The sequence below is a fragment of the Strix uralensis genome, chromosome 2 (assembly GCF_047716275.1).
Source record: "Strix uralensis isolate ZFMK-TIS-50842 chromosome 2, bStrUra1, whole genome shotgun sequence".
Classification (NCBI taxonomy): domain Eukaryota; kingdom Metazoa; phylum Chordata; class Aves; order Strigiformes; family Strigidae; genus Strix; species Strix uralensis.
In genome coordinates this window covers 87,197,661-87,216,340 of record NC_133973.1, presented here as the reverse complement: position 1 = coordinate 87,216,340, position 18,680 = coordinate 87,197,661, and positions in this window count along the sequence as shown.

Genomic DNA, 18,680 nt, shown 5'->3' with positions numbered 1-18,680 from the left:
TTTTGATTAGACTTTTGATATAGTTTTGCAAATGATGGACAGAGAAAGAGAAAGAGAAAGACATCCAGACTTTCCAAATGTTTGGTAGGACTGCCTGTCTGACAGTAATGAATTTGCCTGGACTGGAGTTAAACAATATACAGAGAATGAAACTGTCAAGCACAGTCATTCTTTAATGTCAGGATGCATGATAGATGGCTGGTCACTCCTCAATGAAGCATCAGTATTCATTATAATATTTCATTTTAGACTTGACAGTCCTTGATTCTCTTACCTCTTTCTTTTTGCACGGAAGATATAACAACCAAGAGCACTTGTAAAGCTGTACCTCAAACTAATCTGCTCTTTTGGTTTCTTCTTTCTGTGTATTTGTTGACATTAATTAGTATCAAATACCGCTCTAATAAATACTAACTTTCATCTATTAAGAATGCTGACATCAGCAAATGTCCTAGAGACAGTCTCCAGTTTCTGTTATCAGAACACATGCTGACAAATGAGGCATCAAGACATCAGCTTGAAGGCTCATTTTTACTGAAAAGCAAACTGAGCAGACTAAGTCTGCACTGCAACCCCAAGAAGTTCTCTGTAAACTTTGATTTTCTCTGAAAAACTTATGCCATAACTCAGCACAATGTTTCTTTATAAAATGTTTAGTCTAAGCAATATAAAGTGAGCTCTTAGAGATTAAGGAACAAATCTCCTTGCATGTCTAAATCTTGCTATAGACAAAAAGCCAACACACTTTACATATAAAACCAAGAATTTCTTCTTAGTGTAATATTAACTTTCTAAAAAAAGATATTATTAGTCCATATCTACTTATTGCAGGAAAATTCAAAAATATTTAAAAATACTAATTAATATCTACTCCTTTTCCTGGTGTTATGCTGATCCTTCTGCTGCCCCTGTCTTCAGTCTGAAGAGTGAGAACAGTGAGTCATCTACATCCTGAACTCTTCACCAAGAGGCATAGAATATTGATGGTTTCTTTCTTTTCATTCTAGGATCTTCATAGGTTCATTTTACTTGTTTATGAACTTACTCTGCACCTTGCTCCATCTTTATTGGTCTGCAAGTCCATGTTACTTTCAAATCTTTTATATATGGTAGATTCTACATATATTAGATTCTTCTTCTTCACTCTGTTACCTTCAAATTTTTTCTGCCCAGCTCCTAGGTCTGCACTTCTCTGACTATTGGTAGGTTATTTACAGGCTCAGAGCTTCCATTGTCAGCCTGTGTCTTTAGCCTCTCCACTGTGGAAACTCCTCAACATAGTGGGAACATTATCTTTCCACTTGTCAAGACCCCTGCTATCATCCATCCTATTTCTCTAGGCTACATTGTTAAATTAGAGTGTTAAAGATTTTGCTCTATAACAAATAACTGCTTGTTACTAGTCTGTCTATAAAAATTAGTTATATGATAAGCAAAACAAGTTATGCAGACACTGTCTTTAGAAAAATTCCTGTTGCTGCTAAACAGCATGAAACAATGCTCGAGGCAGCTAAGCCAAAGTCAGACAAAATAAGAGTGACAAACTTCAATTCTGAGGCCTTGTGAGCCTTGCGAGTCAGCACAGAACCAATAACAATGCTGTATTTACTTGGCTGCAAGTCTACAGTCCCCTCTTTGGGTAGTCCACACAGCACATGGTAACACTTCTGACAGGGATGTTACAAACTATTCTATGACTCAGAGCTCCTAATCAGGTTTGGGCAAAGCACCTTCCTGGAGAAATTTGTTCTTTCCTGCCTGATCTTGCCTTTTCTTTGACCTACATAAATCTGAGGGTAGTCTAGAGTCTGTTATTGTGATGTATTACCATTACTTGATTTGCTAAGTGCTTGACTTCTGTACTCAGTAGAATACATGAAAACAAGACTATTATAATTGCTAAAATCAGTACTGTACCATGTAAAGTCAACTTCAAAATTCCTGTGTATGAAAGAGATCACCCCACACACTCTATGGTAAGGAAACATATTTGTCCCTTTGTTAAAAACTGAGTCTAAAATTTATCCATGCCTACCTATAGTTCAAGGCTAGCAACTGGTACTGAGCAAGGTTCTCCTGGCAGACTCTGTATCCTAACTGCCCATAGCTGCCTACTAAGTGAAACAGTAAGTTGTTCTGTGCTGTGGATCTTTACATCAATCTGTCCCACCACAAGTTACTTTCTATGGTTTCAGCTTCTTCAGCCATTGAGGCCAGGTCCTCTTGGGTGGAACTGATGGTTAATTCCATTTTACTAAATAATGAAACAGCTTTTTCAGTTTGTTTCTTATCTTGAAATCTACTCTACACTGATTACCCCAACACTATTTCCCAGCACTATTTCTAATACACTATTGCATTCTCAAATTGTGGCTTAGAAAAGTATCACTTAAGTAACCCATTTTAAATCTGTTCAGATAGCTACTTTGCTGTTTGATTTGGCTTGTTGCAGAACAGTGCAGATGGTTTGTACTCCAGCTGCATGTATTGAAGGTGGATGGTGTATCCACCACCTAGCCTGCATAAATACTGCATACCCTGTGAAGGTCTTCAGCTTCTTTCCTTCTTCTGGTGCGGCTTCCATTGACTCTGGAGTAACTGCAGATTGAAAACTAAATGGTCGTACTGGATTGGGGAATCCTGAGGCATGTGCCTGTGTTAACCTGTTTTTTGACATTGACTGTCATGTGCTGGTCTGCAGCCCCATTCCTTCTTCTTTTCTGAAACAGCTTGGCTAAAAGCCTGCTAAATGGGTATAAAATCTTGAGAAAATTAAATAGTACCTACCAAGTTGTTAACTCATGCACATTTGCAGGGGAAAAGATTTTGTTTGTTTGTTTTATTTGTTGTCATTAGCTGTGATCAACATTCATGTTCCACACTTACTTCTGTGCATTTCACTTAGTATTAGCTGATTTTTTTTCACTTACTTTGGATCTTTTCACAAAACTTTTTATTGTTAGCTATTTTGCCTCTGAGTGTGGACAGGAGTTAATAAATCATCTGCATATGAATATACATGGGCTTGATCAACTTCTGATATTTTTCACATGACCAGGTAACATGAGCACAACATGTATCTATAGCATTGTGAAGTCCTTGAGTAACTCAAGGGAAGCAGACCCACTGTCCTTTGAATGTAAAGACAAGCTTGACTAACAAGTCCTAGAAATATGTCAAAAAAGTCTGCTGCTTTTTTTTTTTTTTTTCTGCCTGCATTGCCTTAGACTCTATTTCTTTCAGAACCTTTGGCATTTTTGCTACAAAAGCATTTACTCATTGCCAGGCAAAATGGTCCACAGGTAACAATAATCACACTCAGGCAGCGTTGTATAGAAAATGGATAATTACCTTGACAGAATAAAGTCTGACACTGACTGAGCATCAGCCTCCAGGGCATGTGGTCTGTATCAAAATATTTCACAGATCTGGGATCTAAGGCATTAAAAAGCTTGACTATTTTAATAATTTCCTCAGAGTGGTTTAATTCTGCACTGTATATTTTTCAACAACCTAGCTGAAAGGTATCATAAAAAGCACAGACCTATCATAGAAATCCTCTAACATTGTGAGCAATCTCTTAGGTTTATGTGGGACTACACCAGTGCCAAAAATTATCTGTGTGTTTAAATGCATATTTGATTTGGGCCTGTGTAAATCATATCATAAAGTTTTTCAATACTATGACATTAAAGAGAGAAGGTTCAGTCCTAAAAAATAACAGAAGGAAAACAAAGTGGGATGTATCTGAAACACAGGCCTGTGAAAACCGAGTGCTTCTGCAAAAAAAGAACAGCAAAAGAGAATGTTATAAAATTGAAATATGATGAATATTGGAATAACTGTTGTGGTAACATATTGATCACATTCCAGCAACTAGTGGCAAAGTGCTAATTTCTGGGCTATAGTGGAACCAGTCCTTTGTGGGATTAAGTCTCTTGACAAAATCTTTTAACTGGAAGAGTTAAATTACATTAAATACATTGAAACAGCTACAGAACACTATCAAAACTGAGGTGTAATAAGTTATCTAAGGCATAAAGAAAATTTTCATCTTGTTTTCTTCTTTTTAAGGTGGAAATGTCCAAGAATTGACTGCTTTTATGACCTATGACCTGAAAACCTCTCTCTCTTTCAAAGAGACTTAGTGGAAGTTGAACAAAATTCAAGGGGAAGATTGTAAAGGACTTAACCTTTATGATCCTATAAAAGGCTGAATCACTAAAACAGTTAAAAAATAATTATTCTTTCACCAAAAGTCAGAAAGAAGGTTTTGTGAGGAACAAGTCACCTTAGCAACTCTCTTGCAAAGCAGATGAGGTCAGTTTTTATTACTTTTACAGCTAGATATGCTGTTATTTTAGAATGGTGTCAGCAGCTCTATAGATCAGGTTCTTCCTTAGTTTCTTTTAGAAGCTGCTATTCTCAGGGGTTATTAATAACTTGAGATTTGAAATTACATCAAAGCCTTGGCATGCAAGTTGTTTAGTCTGGACACTTATTTCTTGTTACATGAAAAAGTTCAAATCTGCTAAGATTTTTTCTTCAGCTCTATGGTAAAATGAAGAAATAAACAATGATTTCTGATAGGTTTCAAAAGCACTAACAAATAACTTTCTTTTTCATTGTTGGGTAGCAGTGGGTTTTTTTGCAACTTCTTGAAGGCATGCACCCATCATGATGGTCAGAAGCACTTGTAAACTATATATACATTCAACTATATTGATTTTTTGGCTGGATGAGAAGTTTAAATGCCTCTGAAAGTTATCAGATTCCATAAACACGCATTCATATGCTCTTGAATTTTTTTGTTATTAAACACGACTAAGTATTTTTTAATAGTTGTGGCAAACAAGACAATCAAGAAATTGGTGGAGATAATCAAAGAGGTCCAGAATATATACATATTTAACACAGGTGTAACTTAGAAAAACATCAATTAAATATATGAGCTTTTTTGAACCTTACAGAGTAGTTTTTGATCACAGTCTAATAAAAGTCATGAAATCATTGCATACAGTGAACTGTCTCACATTATAACTTATATGGCACTAAACTAGATCTAAATTAATATTGTGTAATTCAAGTAGACATATTCCTCAAAGCAACTGACTTCTTTTAAATATACTGAATTTAATTGATTTCCCAAATGCTGTTTGAAATCATTCTCATAATTAGTTTCACACATTCTCTGAAATATCTTTGGTTATTTTGGAGAAAATAGATCTGCTTTCTTAGCATCCGGTTTTATATATGGAATATTTTGTGGAAAACAACAGTGCAAACTGATATGAAAAGAAAGCCAAGCAATGATCAGGTAGAAAGTTAATGAAATGATAATACCACTTATCCTTGTTTTCAAGCAGCAACAAGATTGTCACATCCTGTTTATGGTTTTCCTGACCTTACAACTCTGCTTTCACTTAATTGTGAAATCGGAGCTGGTTCCTGAAGAACCATTTAAATGTCTGAGAAGGAAGTCCAATATCCTAAAATTAATATTGTTTCCTTCACTTCTTTTCAGATGCTTATAAGCCATGTGGTGGTTTTAAATGTTAAATATCTGATTTATGTCTAAACATCTGAGGAAAGATGAATTTAGTTTAGAACTATAGCATGCCCAAGAGTTTAAATGGCTGCTCTAATGCAAACAGTATTTCAATTTATACACATTCTTTTTTTATCTTCACAAGATTTACATTAACTTTCTGGAAAATTAGTGAATTTCTTATTACATCTCTGCACGTAAGATAGAATAATGTTCAAAAAAATCTTTATACTATGTTGTTTTTTTAGTTTTGTGTTTTTTTTTTTTTTTCTCCAGTGACTTGGTTAAGCTATTGAATTTATTTTATTCTAATACAAATTACTCCCATCACTATAATTTATAAAACAGTACATACTGTGAGCTGAATCTCATGCGGTGTTAAGTATCTGATAGTTGTTAGATGCTTGGTGTCTAAAATCACTTTCTAACCCATGCAATGAAATAGGCACTTTTAGAATGAAGTTTAGCTAACTGAATTTGTATGTCTAAATTTGATGTGCCTAGAGTTAGATAAAGTTATTTGTGCCTTAAAAGTCCACACTATATTATCACACCTTAAGGAAAATAACCCCTGTACTGGCCTTGGTTAATGATGAAAGCCACTTTCATTACTCATTTTTCATGTGCCAGTAGAAGGTTTTTATGTTCCTACACTCATGGGAAGGATGACTTCAGTACTCTATGGTCTCCCTGTATAACTGTAAATAACCATTTCAGAACAGAATTTGTGAAAATTAGTCATGAATAATCCAAATGCCTATGTAATTTAAGCTCCTCCATGTATCTAGGATTCATTCATTACAAATTAATTTGGAGAAAAGGACTTAATGAGATTTATGTGAGTTGGCAGTGACTCAAACTAAGATATTGTCCTCTATGAAGTTTATATATATATTTATATGCATATATAAAATTATAGGTACACACACATATACAGGAGCCTACAGACTCTCAAAATGGCTACTTTAATGAAAAAAGTGGTGAAGTAGACTAAAAATGGAAAAATCATAAAATCATAGAAAAAAGGAAGTTGAAAGAGACCTCCAAAGGTCACCTAGTCACACCTCTTGCTCAAAGCAGGAGCAACTTCAGTATTAGTTCAGGTTGTTCATGGTCTTATCTAGGTGAGTTCTGAACATCTCCAAAGACAGAAATTCTGTAAGCTCTTGAAGTAAGCTGTTCCAGCGCTTAACCTCTCACTGTGAAGAATGTCTGTATCCAGTAGGAATTTCCTTTCTTGAAACCTTGGGGTTTTGCCTCTTGTCCTTTTGCTCTGCACATATGATAAGTGTCTGACTCCATCAGGTCTACAACACCCCCTTACGTTGTGGTAAAATAATGTGAGTTCCCTGCCCTAGCCCTCTCTTCTTCAGGCTGGACAAGTCCGGTTCTCTCAGCCTTTCTTCATACATCTTATGCTTCAGACCCCTGACCACCTTGCTGTCCCTCAGCTGGACTCTCTCCCATTCACTGACATCTTCCTTGTACTGGGGAGTCCAAAACTGGACACAGTATTCCAGAGGCAATCTCAATAGTGTCAAATAGAGCAGAATAATAATTTCCTTGACCTGCTGGCTAAGCTCTTACTAAGCCAGTCCAGTTAGTCTTCTTGCTGCCAGGGTATACTGGCTCAGGTTCAACTTGTTCTACCTGATGACTCCCAAGGCTTTTTCCATTAAAAAACTTTCTATCCAACCAGTTCTGAGCTTATACTGAGTCATGAGGTTATTTTGACTTAGGAAGGACTTTATATATTTTGTGGTTGAATGTGATGATGTGTCTTTTGTCCTGTTCCTACAATTTGCTGAGGTCTCTCTGAATGGCAGCCCTGTCCCCCAACATATCATCATCGCCCCCTGATTTAGTATCATTCACAAAATTGCTGCTGGTGCATTCCATTCCATTGTCCAGGTGACTGATGAAGATACTGTCCCTAATACAGACAGGAAGAATGATATCTGGAACTCAAGAAATTGCTGGAAATGTCATTTGCATCTTCTTCTTCATTGTCTGCAAAATGTTGACTATTAAATTTCAAAGTTATGGGAAAAAACCTAATGTTAACTTCTCTCTTTCAAGAAGATACTGAGAGGAAGACAAAGAGTTAAATGTTAATAATCTGAATCTCTGAAGCAGATTATTGCTATTTTGTTTAAAAAAATTTCTTTCAGAATAACTGAACATTGCTATGTCTTCAGGTTTTGAAGACAGAAAAGAATAAACCACTCTTACAAAGAATGAAGCCTGAAAAAATAAGCAAATTATTTTCAAGTCAGCTTAGCATATTTCATCATGAAACTTTTACTTACATTTTAATTCATTCTGTTTCTCTACTGGATGTACAATAATTTACCTTCATCTGAAAGCTGAATCATTTCATAAAAGTAGGACATCTAGCAGTTTTGATGATAAACACACAGAACAGAAAGAAGCAATGAACTCAATGCTCTATGTCTGGCAAGTCAGTTCCCCTCTCTCTATTTTTGTAAACTGATTTGAATATAGAATTTTTTCTGAAGATTTTTTTAACATTTCATTTCTCAAAAACATAATTTATTTTGTTTTGTTTTGCTGTTTACTGTGTTTAGGGACTTACACTTCCATCAAAAAAACTTGTTTGCCAGCATTCAGCCTCAATGCTTTTGGTTTTCGTCATAAATTCTAGCATCCGGCATAAACCTCCTAAGTTGCATGAATGCATTCTCTTGGAGAATTCTCTCACATACCCTGTTTCTTTCACATCTAATATAAGTTTATTCCCATATCTTTTCCTTCTCTTCTCATTTTGCTGTGTCATCTCACCTTTTCTTCAATGTCAGCTTTCTTCTTTCTTACTGATCTTCCTCTAGTTATCTAGTAAGAATTGCTTAGCCTTCTTAATAGGACCTCTATATCCTTTATTTTCACCTTTTCCCCCTCTGGGAAGTTTTTATTCTCTTCTCTCTTTTGAGAGAAGGAGTTCAATCATCCTCTAGTCTCTCTCTGTCTTTGTTCATCTCTGTAACTTGAGAAGACTTTGTGGTATTAAGGTGGGAAAGGACAGGTGTCCTCAGCTTCATTTAGCTTTACAATGCATAATTAATAGGTAGCATTCTGTCTTTCTCCAGGATTTATTTTTCTTTTTTTCCACTCTAGATAGAGAATTTCCTAATTCTAAATGCATATTTTGCCTTGAACCCATACTATTAGAGGACTGAAGACTGATAACAGTCACAGATCATGTCATGGCAAGGGTATTTTTACCTTATACTGTAAATAATGCCCTATCTTTGACATATGCTGTGCATACCATAGTATGACAGGCAAATGTAGTGAACATTTTTTTGCAGATTTATTGCAGTTTTCTTGATGTATTTTACAACAACGTAACAAAGAGTAGACATTCTTTTTAAGAACATAGTTTCTTTAGATTAGCTATATCTATTTCATCGTTATTTCCTTCAGTTACAGTACTTGCCATGCAATTAGTATATGATATGACAAATCTGTTTGCACTGAAAATACTGAAGAGGAATTGATTGAATCCTTATTTAAGAAACTTTAGAAGTCTCTCAAGATGATTAAAAACAAATATGAGAATAAATATGTGAGGTAGGAAATGACATTTTTCACTTAATTCCTAATTTAGTTCTTATGGAGAATTTAATAAGAGGGTTTCTTCCTGAAATTTAGCTGTTTTAAAATGAGAGTATCATCATTTATGTTACCTATCTACTCTCCTAGCATCTTTCTATAGCTAGTGTGGGTGCAGGTGCATGCAAAGCATTTTTCTATTGTGTTCAAAATGGAAATAAAAAAAGGTGGGGCTTTTTTTTTCCTCTGTGATGAAGCCAGAAGTCCCACTTCTTTACAAACAAGTTTTAAATGTAGTGAGTGTGCCTGTGATGAACCCAAATTGTAAAGAATTCATAAATATCTATCTTAGATTTTTAAGAGATTAATTTTACACTGTATGGGTGTATATAACAATCTTGTTTGGGTTTTTTTTTTTTAAATGTCCTCTCTTTTCATCATAAAAATATCTAAAATTTTGAGAACAATGTGTCAGAAAAAAGTGGGACCACTCTCTTTTAAAAAAAAAAGATCCAAACAGAAAACACTAGAAAGAACTAAAAGGAGTGGTAAAATACAATGAGAAATGGCAATTTCCAGGATAAAAGTAGATGGAATAAAATGGATTTGAGGCATGGCAATGTTGCATGGGTTTGAAAGGAATCAGAAAGCATCGGGAGTGAAATCTAAGAGCTCTGGAGTAGAGGAAGTGGGTGTCTGTGGTTGAAGTTTAGAGTTCTGTCATGAGTCCGTGAGAGGGAGGAGAACTCAAGAAGTCTGCTGACATCAGAGTGCACAAAACAAGACCCTTTTTTTTAAAATCATAAATTCTGTAATATATTTATTTGGCAGATTTGCAACATAGAGACATTTAATCCACCTGAGAGTGAGTTAGTTGGGGACTTTTTAGTAAAAATTATGTTTACCACTCTAAAAATGTGGGTGGAATTTCATTCAGTTCTTACAGGGGAAATGGTATAATCCAATTTAGGTTTTAGAAGAATCAATGTCTAAATCTACAGTGGAGTTATATACATTTGAGCTGATTATCTAGAATCTGTTTATAGTAAGTGAAGTAAGGTGAAATTTGTCTCATTTTAAAATAGATTGTGTGTGTGTTAACCCTGCTAGGCAGCTAAGCCCCACACAGCCATTCACTCACTCCTCCACAGCAGGATGGTGGAAAGAATCGGAAGAGTAAAAGTGAGAAAACTCGTGGGTTGAAATAAAGACAGTTTAATAGGAAAAGCAAGAGCTACACACACAAGCAAAGCAAAATAAGGAATTCATTTACTACTTCCCATCAGCAGACAGGTGTTCAGCCATCTCCAGGAGATGTAATGGTGACTTGGGGAGACAAACAGATAGCTCTGAACATGCCCCTTCCTCCTTCTTCCCCCAGCTTTTATTGTTGAGCATGACATCATATGGTATGGGATATCTTTTTGGTCAGTTGAGGTCAGCTGTCCCAGCTGTGTTCCCTCACAACTTCTTGTGCACCCCCAGCCTACTCACTGATGGGGTGGTGTGAGAGGCAGAAAAGGCCGTGATGCTGTGTAATTGCTGCTCAGCAGTAACTAAAACATGGGTGTGTTATCAACACTATTTTCATCACAAAGTTAAAATTTTGCACCATACTAACTGGTATGAAGAAAACTAACCCTATCCCAGGCAAAACCGATATAGATGATTAAATTGTCTGGTGCACTTCCCCTGAAAGTGTTTATTACACTTCACTCACTGCAAAGGAGTTTCCAGAGGCTCCCTCAGATGTAGATATATACAGTATAGATGCTTAAAGTTAAATGAAATTAGTTCCACCACCCATCATGTCTAGACATCAAGCTTGCCCAATAACCAATGGAGACAAGCAATTACATCCAAAATTCAATTAATGTCTTTCTAAGATGATAGGTGTCTAAGACAGGTAGGTTGAATTATACTCTGAAGGTATAAATTACTCTATTAGTATTATAGAGAAGTGCTTTATATTATTTGCCCAGCTTTCATGGAATTTAAGTTGGGTGATGAATACTGAATTATATGTTAATCACAAAAAAAAAAAAAAAAAAGTATTGTCAGACTTTCTGTCTTTTCTAAAATCTTTCTGGGCCTCAGAAAGAGAGCAAAATGGCCATTAGGAGATGCACAAGCATATGAAAATAAAAAAAAATATCTGACGTATCATTCCAAAGTTATGTTTCAAAAGTCTCTAATATAACATAAACAATGGAAATAATCAGAATCCTTTTAAAGTAAAATGAACTTTGTACTCTAAAATACCCCCAGGACTGACAGGGTCAGGGCTGTCACTCTATTATTAATTAATCTTGCTGGCCAGCCTGGGAACACAGCAGAAGATTCAGAAAAGTCTACTTTCATACACCAGCCCAGAAATAAAAGTGCACCTCCAAAGTGCACAATTATTGATTTTATATTCTTATAATAGTTGGGGGCATTTTTTTAAATGCTGGACAACTATTTATTGCAGAAACATTTACATTCAATATGTTTTCCTTTATAAAATAATTATTTCAATAGCAGCAATAATTTAAAAAATTATCATACATTTACCACTACACATTTAAGCATTCTGAAGTACTTTAAAATAGTGACAATATTGACACCACTAAATCTGATTTGCACTGTAAGAGTGATCTCTTGCATTTTTCTAGAATCAGTATTTTGGACCCTTCAGGGAAAATTGTGGTTTTAATTTTAAATTTTTAGAAATATTTATTTACTTTTTTTTTCACCCTCTATTTTAATTACAATAAAGGAGTAGAATTGCTCAGGCTTTCCATTTCTTAATTTTGCTGTATTTCCTCTGTAGTCACATACAAGTCAAACTTTCTGTGTGTCTTTTTCTTAGATTGCAAGACGGATTTCATGGTTTCCAGAAAAAATATTTTAGTAAAGGTGTTTTGAGATCTCAGTATGAAGTGTTTTGGAAATGTTAATTCTTAAAAACTTGAATTTAACTAATAAAGTCATAAATTAAATCCAAACTTCATGAACTTATTTCCAAGAAAGTTTTAAAAATCTTTAAAAAATATATCTCACAATGACCGAAAACAAGAGTTTAGAACTCTGACTCTTCTTTTTTAGGTTCCCTGTCATTAGTGTTGCCACCTTCTGTCTGACTGTTGAACAATCAAATTGCTCAATGTCCCAGCAGAAAAGAAAAGAATATCATAGCAGAAGACTGGACATAAGAGGTCCATCCAAAGGTCTGTCTAGTTTAGAGTCCTGTCTCCAAAAATGGATAACACAGAGATAGCAGCCTATAGGAACAGAGTATAAGGATAAGGTAAGCACTTGGTGATACTTGTCACTAACAGTTTCCCAACCCCCAACAATCTGCATCTGAGAAACTTGACAAAAGTCTTTCTAAGTTTATAGTATCTCTTGATGGATTTATTTTGCTCAGACTTGTCCATCATCTCTTGAATGTCCACTAAGCTTTTTAAACTCCTCAGGATGCTGTGGCAATAAGTTATGCAATTGAAGTATGCATTTTATAAAGAACCATCTCCTTATGTTTATTCTGTATCTACCATCTGTTAGTTTCATTCAATGTTTCCTAATTTGTATTTTGGGAGAGACAGTAAACAACTGTCTTCCTCATGCCATGCACAGTTTCAAAGATGTCCATTTTTTTTATTCCATCATTCATTCTTTCTTGGTTAATCTTTGCCACAATCCTTGGTCATACTTGCTGATCTTCTATGCACCTTTTCTAAATCTTATGTGTATTTTTCAGCTATGGAAAGAGGGGAAAGAGACCAGGTCTGCTCTCAGTAGCCAGAACATTGCTAAACACAAACATGAGCAGTGGCATAGCAATGTTCTCCAAGTCCTTTCCTTATCATTTCTATTATTCTGTTTGATATTTTTGAGTGCTTCTGAGTACGGATCCTTCTTTAGATTTTTCCTTCGAGAAACAAGCATTCTCACTGCTGCTGCAGCTAAAAGTGTATATTCCAATACATTCCACACAGGGACTGAGTCCTGACGGGATGTTTTAATGCCACTTTAAGAATTGAATCACTAGGGAATCCAAAGAGTTTCAGTTTGAGAGCTAGTGTAGATGTTTTTTCAATTCCAAACCCCCTTTTTAGTGTCAATAGAAGTCAATGCAATAGTTTAATTACATATCATCATTTCAAGGAATCTAGAGATTTCTTGTTAATTACAATGTAATTATTGTAGCTTACAGAATTAGGGAAGTTTTGTTTTCCCAATATATCTTCTTTTAATTTACATTAAGTTTTGGGTTTTGGTTTTTTTTTTTTTTTTAAATAAGAAGAAAATAGAGATGTATAAAGACAAAAAGTTAAATATTTTCAAATAGATTTTTGGTGGAAATTCACATTTTAGGCATTAATTTAATATGTATTAGATAAGACACACTATTGATCTGTATTTTATTATGAGAACTGCATATTTAATGCTGAATGTGTTTAACTTTCAATAAAAGCATTTACAGATCATAATAAAACAAATGAATCAAGAAAATGATAAATGTGGTCTTCCAGTTTATAATAACATCAACTTTTTGTTGCAGCAATAGCCAGTGCAAATCTCCTTGAAAAATCCCAAACTGGTATCATTGTTAAGATATAACAAAATAATTGAATAACAAAGCTATACTTTTCCCTTTATTCATCTCTAAAATCCATTTCAGCTGTCCTTTTTCTATCTGTCTAGGTTTTCTGAGGGGAAGGTGCAATAATAAGTTGATTGTTTTGCATTTTTACCTGAGATTTCTATGTAAACCCCCAAAAATGTTCATTAACAAACATACTTTCTGTATTACTTTTATAAAATTTCCTCATCAGGAAAGAAGCCATAGGAGATTGTTTTATGCAAGGCATAAGGGTACTTATTAAAACAAATTTTTCATTAGTTGTAGGCCTGCAATGAATGTGTACTGCTGCTGGATTCTGTTTAAAGTGTGCCCTTAAAATGATTATGCACTTATATCTTTGCATGCACAGTTCAAGTTATTATTTTATCAGAATTGTGATCTGCATCTGACGTGAATTATGTTGTTAGCAATCTTATCATATTAACATTCCATTTCTTCCCAAAAATGTTATGTGACATTTAAAAGAGAGTCTTGTACAGTCTTTTAACAGAACAAAGAGTCTTCTACACAAAAATATTAACTTGGTGAAAGCACAAGTTTAGGGGTTGGAGTTTAAAATTATGATCCAATCAAACTTTACAGGATTTTTACATTTTACTACAAAAGGCTAGGAGGATCTGAGTTTTCTTCTTAGTATTATCACAGATTTTCTGTGTCTTAAAAAAGCAAAAGGACTCTGGACCATAGTTTCCCTATCTACAAAATAATAACTTCCTAAAAAGAGTCTTAGTCAACAGTAGTTAAAATTTTTGAGAACCTCTGATGAAAGTACTAAACAATAAGAAAGAAGAACTATATTTCAACTGTTGTTACTCAGCCCTCACTAAAATAACCACATAGCTGCTTTCTGGGTAAAAATAGTCTCAAGAATTGATGTATTTGTACATTAGATTTACGTTATACATTAGTATAAAGTTGAACCCAATCTAAATATTTTGTTACTCCGAAAATGTATGTGACAGTTTCATGGTATGATTACTGTCACTTTCATTATTTGAAGATGATGTGATCTATCAGTAGACAGGATATCTTGCATAGTTCACTCTTCCACTACACTTGTTTTGATTGCTTTGATATTACTTGTAATTAGGAATGCAATGCTGAATTATAAAAATATTAAGCAAGAATAAAAGCTACTGACTGGAACATTTGATGATGGAGAAAACAAATCTGAGCTTTCAGAAAACTGTCTTAAGGCTGTCTAACATAATGTCAAGTGCTGAAGTACTCAGTTAATAAAATGTCAAATTAAGAATACCTATTACATGATGCTTTATTTAAGTTTCTGTATATTGAAGGTGGTTTTTGGGTTTTTTGTCATTCACTTGAAACTGCTAATTAGCTCAAAATTGCTAATGGTTCTGCAAAATGTTTGAGTTTCGAAGCAAACATCTTTAGATTTCTAATTGAATAATTATGCCACAGGGATCTAAATATCACAGAACAGTTTAAGTTGGAAGGGATCTCTGGAAGTCACCTGGTCCCACCCTCTCTGCTCAAGAAGGGTCACCTACAGTCAATTGCCCAGGACCATGTCCAGATGGATTTTGAATACCCTCAATGAGGGAAACTCCACAGTCTCTCTGGGCAACCTGTGCCAGTACTTGGTCACCCTGACTGTAAAAAAAAGGTGTTTCCTGATATTCAAATGAACCACCCTGTGGTCCATTTCAGTTTGTGCACATTGCCTCTGGTCCTGTCACTAGGCACCATTGGAAAGAGCCTGTCTCTGTCCTCTTTGCAGCCTTCTATCAGGTATTTATGTACATTCATAAGATCCCCCTGAGCCGCCTTTTTTCTAGGATAAACAGTCCTAATTCTCTCAGCCTTTCCTCCAATGAGAGATACTCCAGTCTTTTCATCATATTAGTGGCCCTTTGGTGGACTTTCTCCAGCATGTTCTCATACTGAGGAGCCCAGAACTGGACACAGCACTCCAAGTGTGTCTTTACCAGTGCTGAATAAAGGATGAGGATCACTTTTCCTACCTGCTGGCAATACTTTGCCTGATTCAGCCCAGGATACCATTAGCCTTCTTTGCTGCAAGGGCACATTGCTGGCTCATGGTCGAACATGGTGTCTACCAGGACGCCCATGTACTTTTCTGCCAAGCTGCTCTCCAAATGTGTGGCCTCAGTGTATAATGGTGCATGGGCTTTTTCTTCCCTAGGTGCAGGACTTTGCACTTCTACTTGTTGACCTTCATGAAGTTCCTGTTGGCCCATTTCTCCAGACTCTCTGGTTCCTTCTGGATGGCAGCACAACCCTCTGGCATAGCAGCCACTCCTCACTGTTTGGTGTCTTCTGCAAAACTGCTGAAGGCACACTCTGCCTCATTATCTCTATCATTAATGAAGAGGCTAAACAGTACTGGACCCAAGTATAGACATCTGAGGTACACCGCTAGTTACTGGCCTCCAACTAGACTTAATTGTACCAATCACTATCCTCTGGACTTGGCCATTCAGCTAGCTTTCAATCCACCTCACTGTTTGCTTCTCCAGCCCATACATCAACACCTTCTCTATGAGAATATTATGGGACACAGCATCATAGGCCTTACTGAAATCTGGGTAAACAATATTCACTGCTCTCCCCTCATTTACCAGGCCAGCCATTTAATTATAGCAGTTTATCAGGTTGGTCAAACATATCCATAGAGCCATGATGTCTACCCCTGATGTCTTTGTTGTTCTTAATGTGCCTGGAATTGGTTTCCAAGATTAGCTGCTTTACCACCTTCCCAGGGATCAAGGTGAGGCTGATTGACTTGTAGTTCCCTTGGTCCTTCTTTTTGCACTTGAAGATAAAAGTAGTATTTGCTTTCCTCCAGTCTTCCAACACTTTTCCCAGTCACCATGATCAACCAAAGATTATTGACTGGCTTCACAAAGATATTTGTCAACTCCTTCATCACCTGTAGGTGCATGCCATCAAGGGTCCATGGACTTACTATGTTCAGTTTGCTTAAGTATTCACCAACTTAATCCTCTTCCACCAAGGATATGTCTTCCTTGCTCCATCATTACCCTCTGGTCACTGAGATCTGAGTTTCCTGAAGGCAAAGAAGGCATTCAGTACTTCTACGTTTTCTCTGTCCTGTGCAACCCTTATGTCTTAATGCAATTCCAGCAAGACTATCTCATGTGTCATAGCAACTTTGACTTGTCTGGCTCCATTACATGGCTTTTTAAAAGGACTTTTACTTGTCACTGCTGTTCAACTTTCTTCCTGATCTCATTTCATTTTTATGCTGTACAAACTGAACCACTGGGTTCAACAAAAGGAGGAATTCCAAGGACTTCTAGGAAAAAAACAAAAACTAGTGTAAACTACCTCTGTCTGAGGCTACATCCTATGACCCCAACATATTTGTGTTAAATGAACTTCAGAGTGACTTTATCATAGCTGAGTCTGTCACTTCAGAGGTCAGTCCTGACATATCACTGCAAGTGTAAGGGTGATTCATTTTCTACATGTGGTATCAGCAACAATAAGCCTCTCTTTAATTACAGGATGTGAAAAGACACCTTCATCCCCTTCTGCTCTGTTTTTCCTCTCTTCCTCCCTCCTTCACTCCTCCTTGACCCTGTAGCTAGACCATACTTCTCAGCCATGTCTCCATATTCCAAACATGTAGCAAGGTCTCTCTTCTCCCACAAGATATTCTCAGGTTTGAGGAAGTTCAACACGTCTCCTCACCAGGGATCAGAAATATGAAGGACATTCCAAAGGGCATGGAGTTGGGAAAAAAAGCATATGCTGTGAAGTACAAAAATGATTCATGATTGCCATTGAAAATCAACAGAAAAACAACAAATAAATAATGTACTGTTGCCAAAAGTAAGATAAACTCAATAGCTTCACCTTAAGATGTAAGGGCATGGCTGAAGGCACTTTAATTGTCTAGTGTAGATAAAACCTGTGAGGTCAATGCAAGCAAGACATTGAAAATGCACAGAGAAGCAGAAAATGTGAGAATAGCTTGAAGACATCACTACTAGGAAGGAAAAAAAGGTGAGAAATAAGAGACAGGAGCTCCCCACACCAGCCTGCATTTGTAGCTGAAATTATTCCCTGGGGGTTCTTTTATCAGGTTAATATTCTTTTTTTGAAATGTCAGATTCTGATCAGATAAGGTGGTATGCATAGTCTGAGCAAATAAGACAATATGGAGTTGAACCTTTGTCTAACACTTTATATATATTCTTTCACCTTGTATACTATATTAGGAAGTGAACAAGCCACCCAGTGGGAAAGTGGGCAGATAGTTCTGACCATTTAATAGACATCAAGGGCATGAAAAATGTCAGCACAACAATGGATGTGTCATGCACCCATAGTCAAGCTCAAGGATTTGTGTGACTATGAGGACTGTGCCTTAGTAATAACATGCATATGAACCCTGCTAGAATAATCCACAACAGTGTTAAATAATGGTAATTGCATCATATGAGCAGTGCCCACCTAGGAAGATGACAATGTAAGTTTAGCATGCCCCAGACATGGAGTATGAGAATGCCAGTAAAGTGGTGGCAAATACTTGCTGAAGATAAAGAACAACAGAATCCATCAGCAGTTATGAGCAGAATGCAATGGGACTTTCCTGAACAAGTGGGAGATGTACAGGATCATGTACTCAAGGATAAAATTCTCTTCTGTCTGGCAAGTGACACAGAAGTTGCTGAATGAATTTCAGCAGCGGTGTACAACCACATATCAAGTCATCCGTCATGATGGAATGACTATCTGCACAACCACTAACTTAGTACACAGAATGTACATAACTCCCGTTATGTACATCTCCCACTGTTATTGCATCTTTGTCAGATGGCTGCCGTCAGCTTCTTGACTATTATGTTTAGCATTACATCCTATCTTAATACTGTTTATATCTGCTATAGTGTTAGTCTTTATATGTTTATAGAT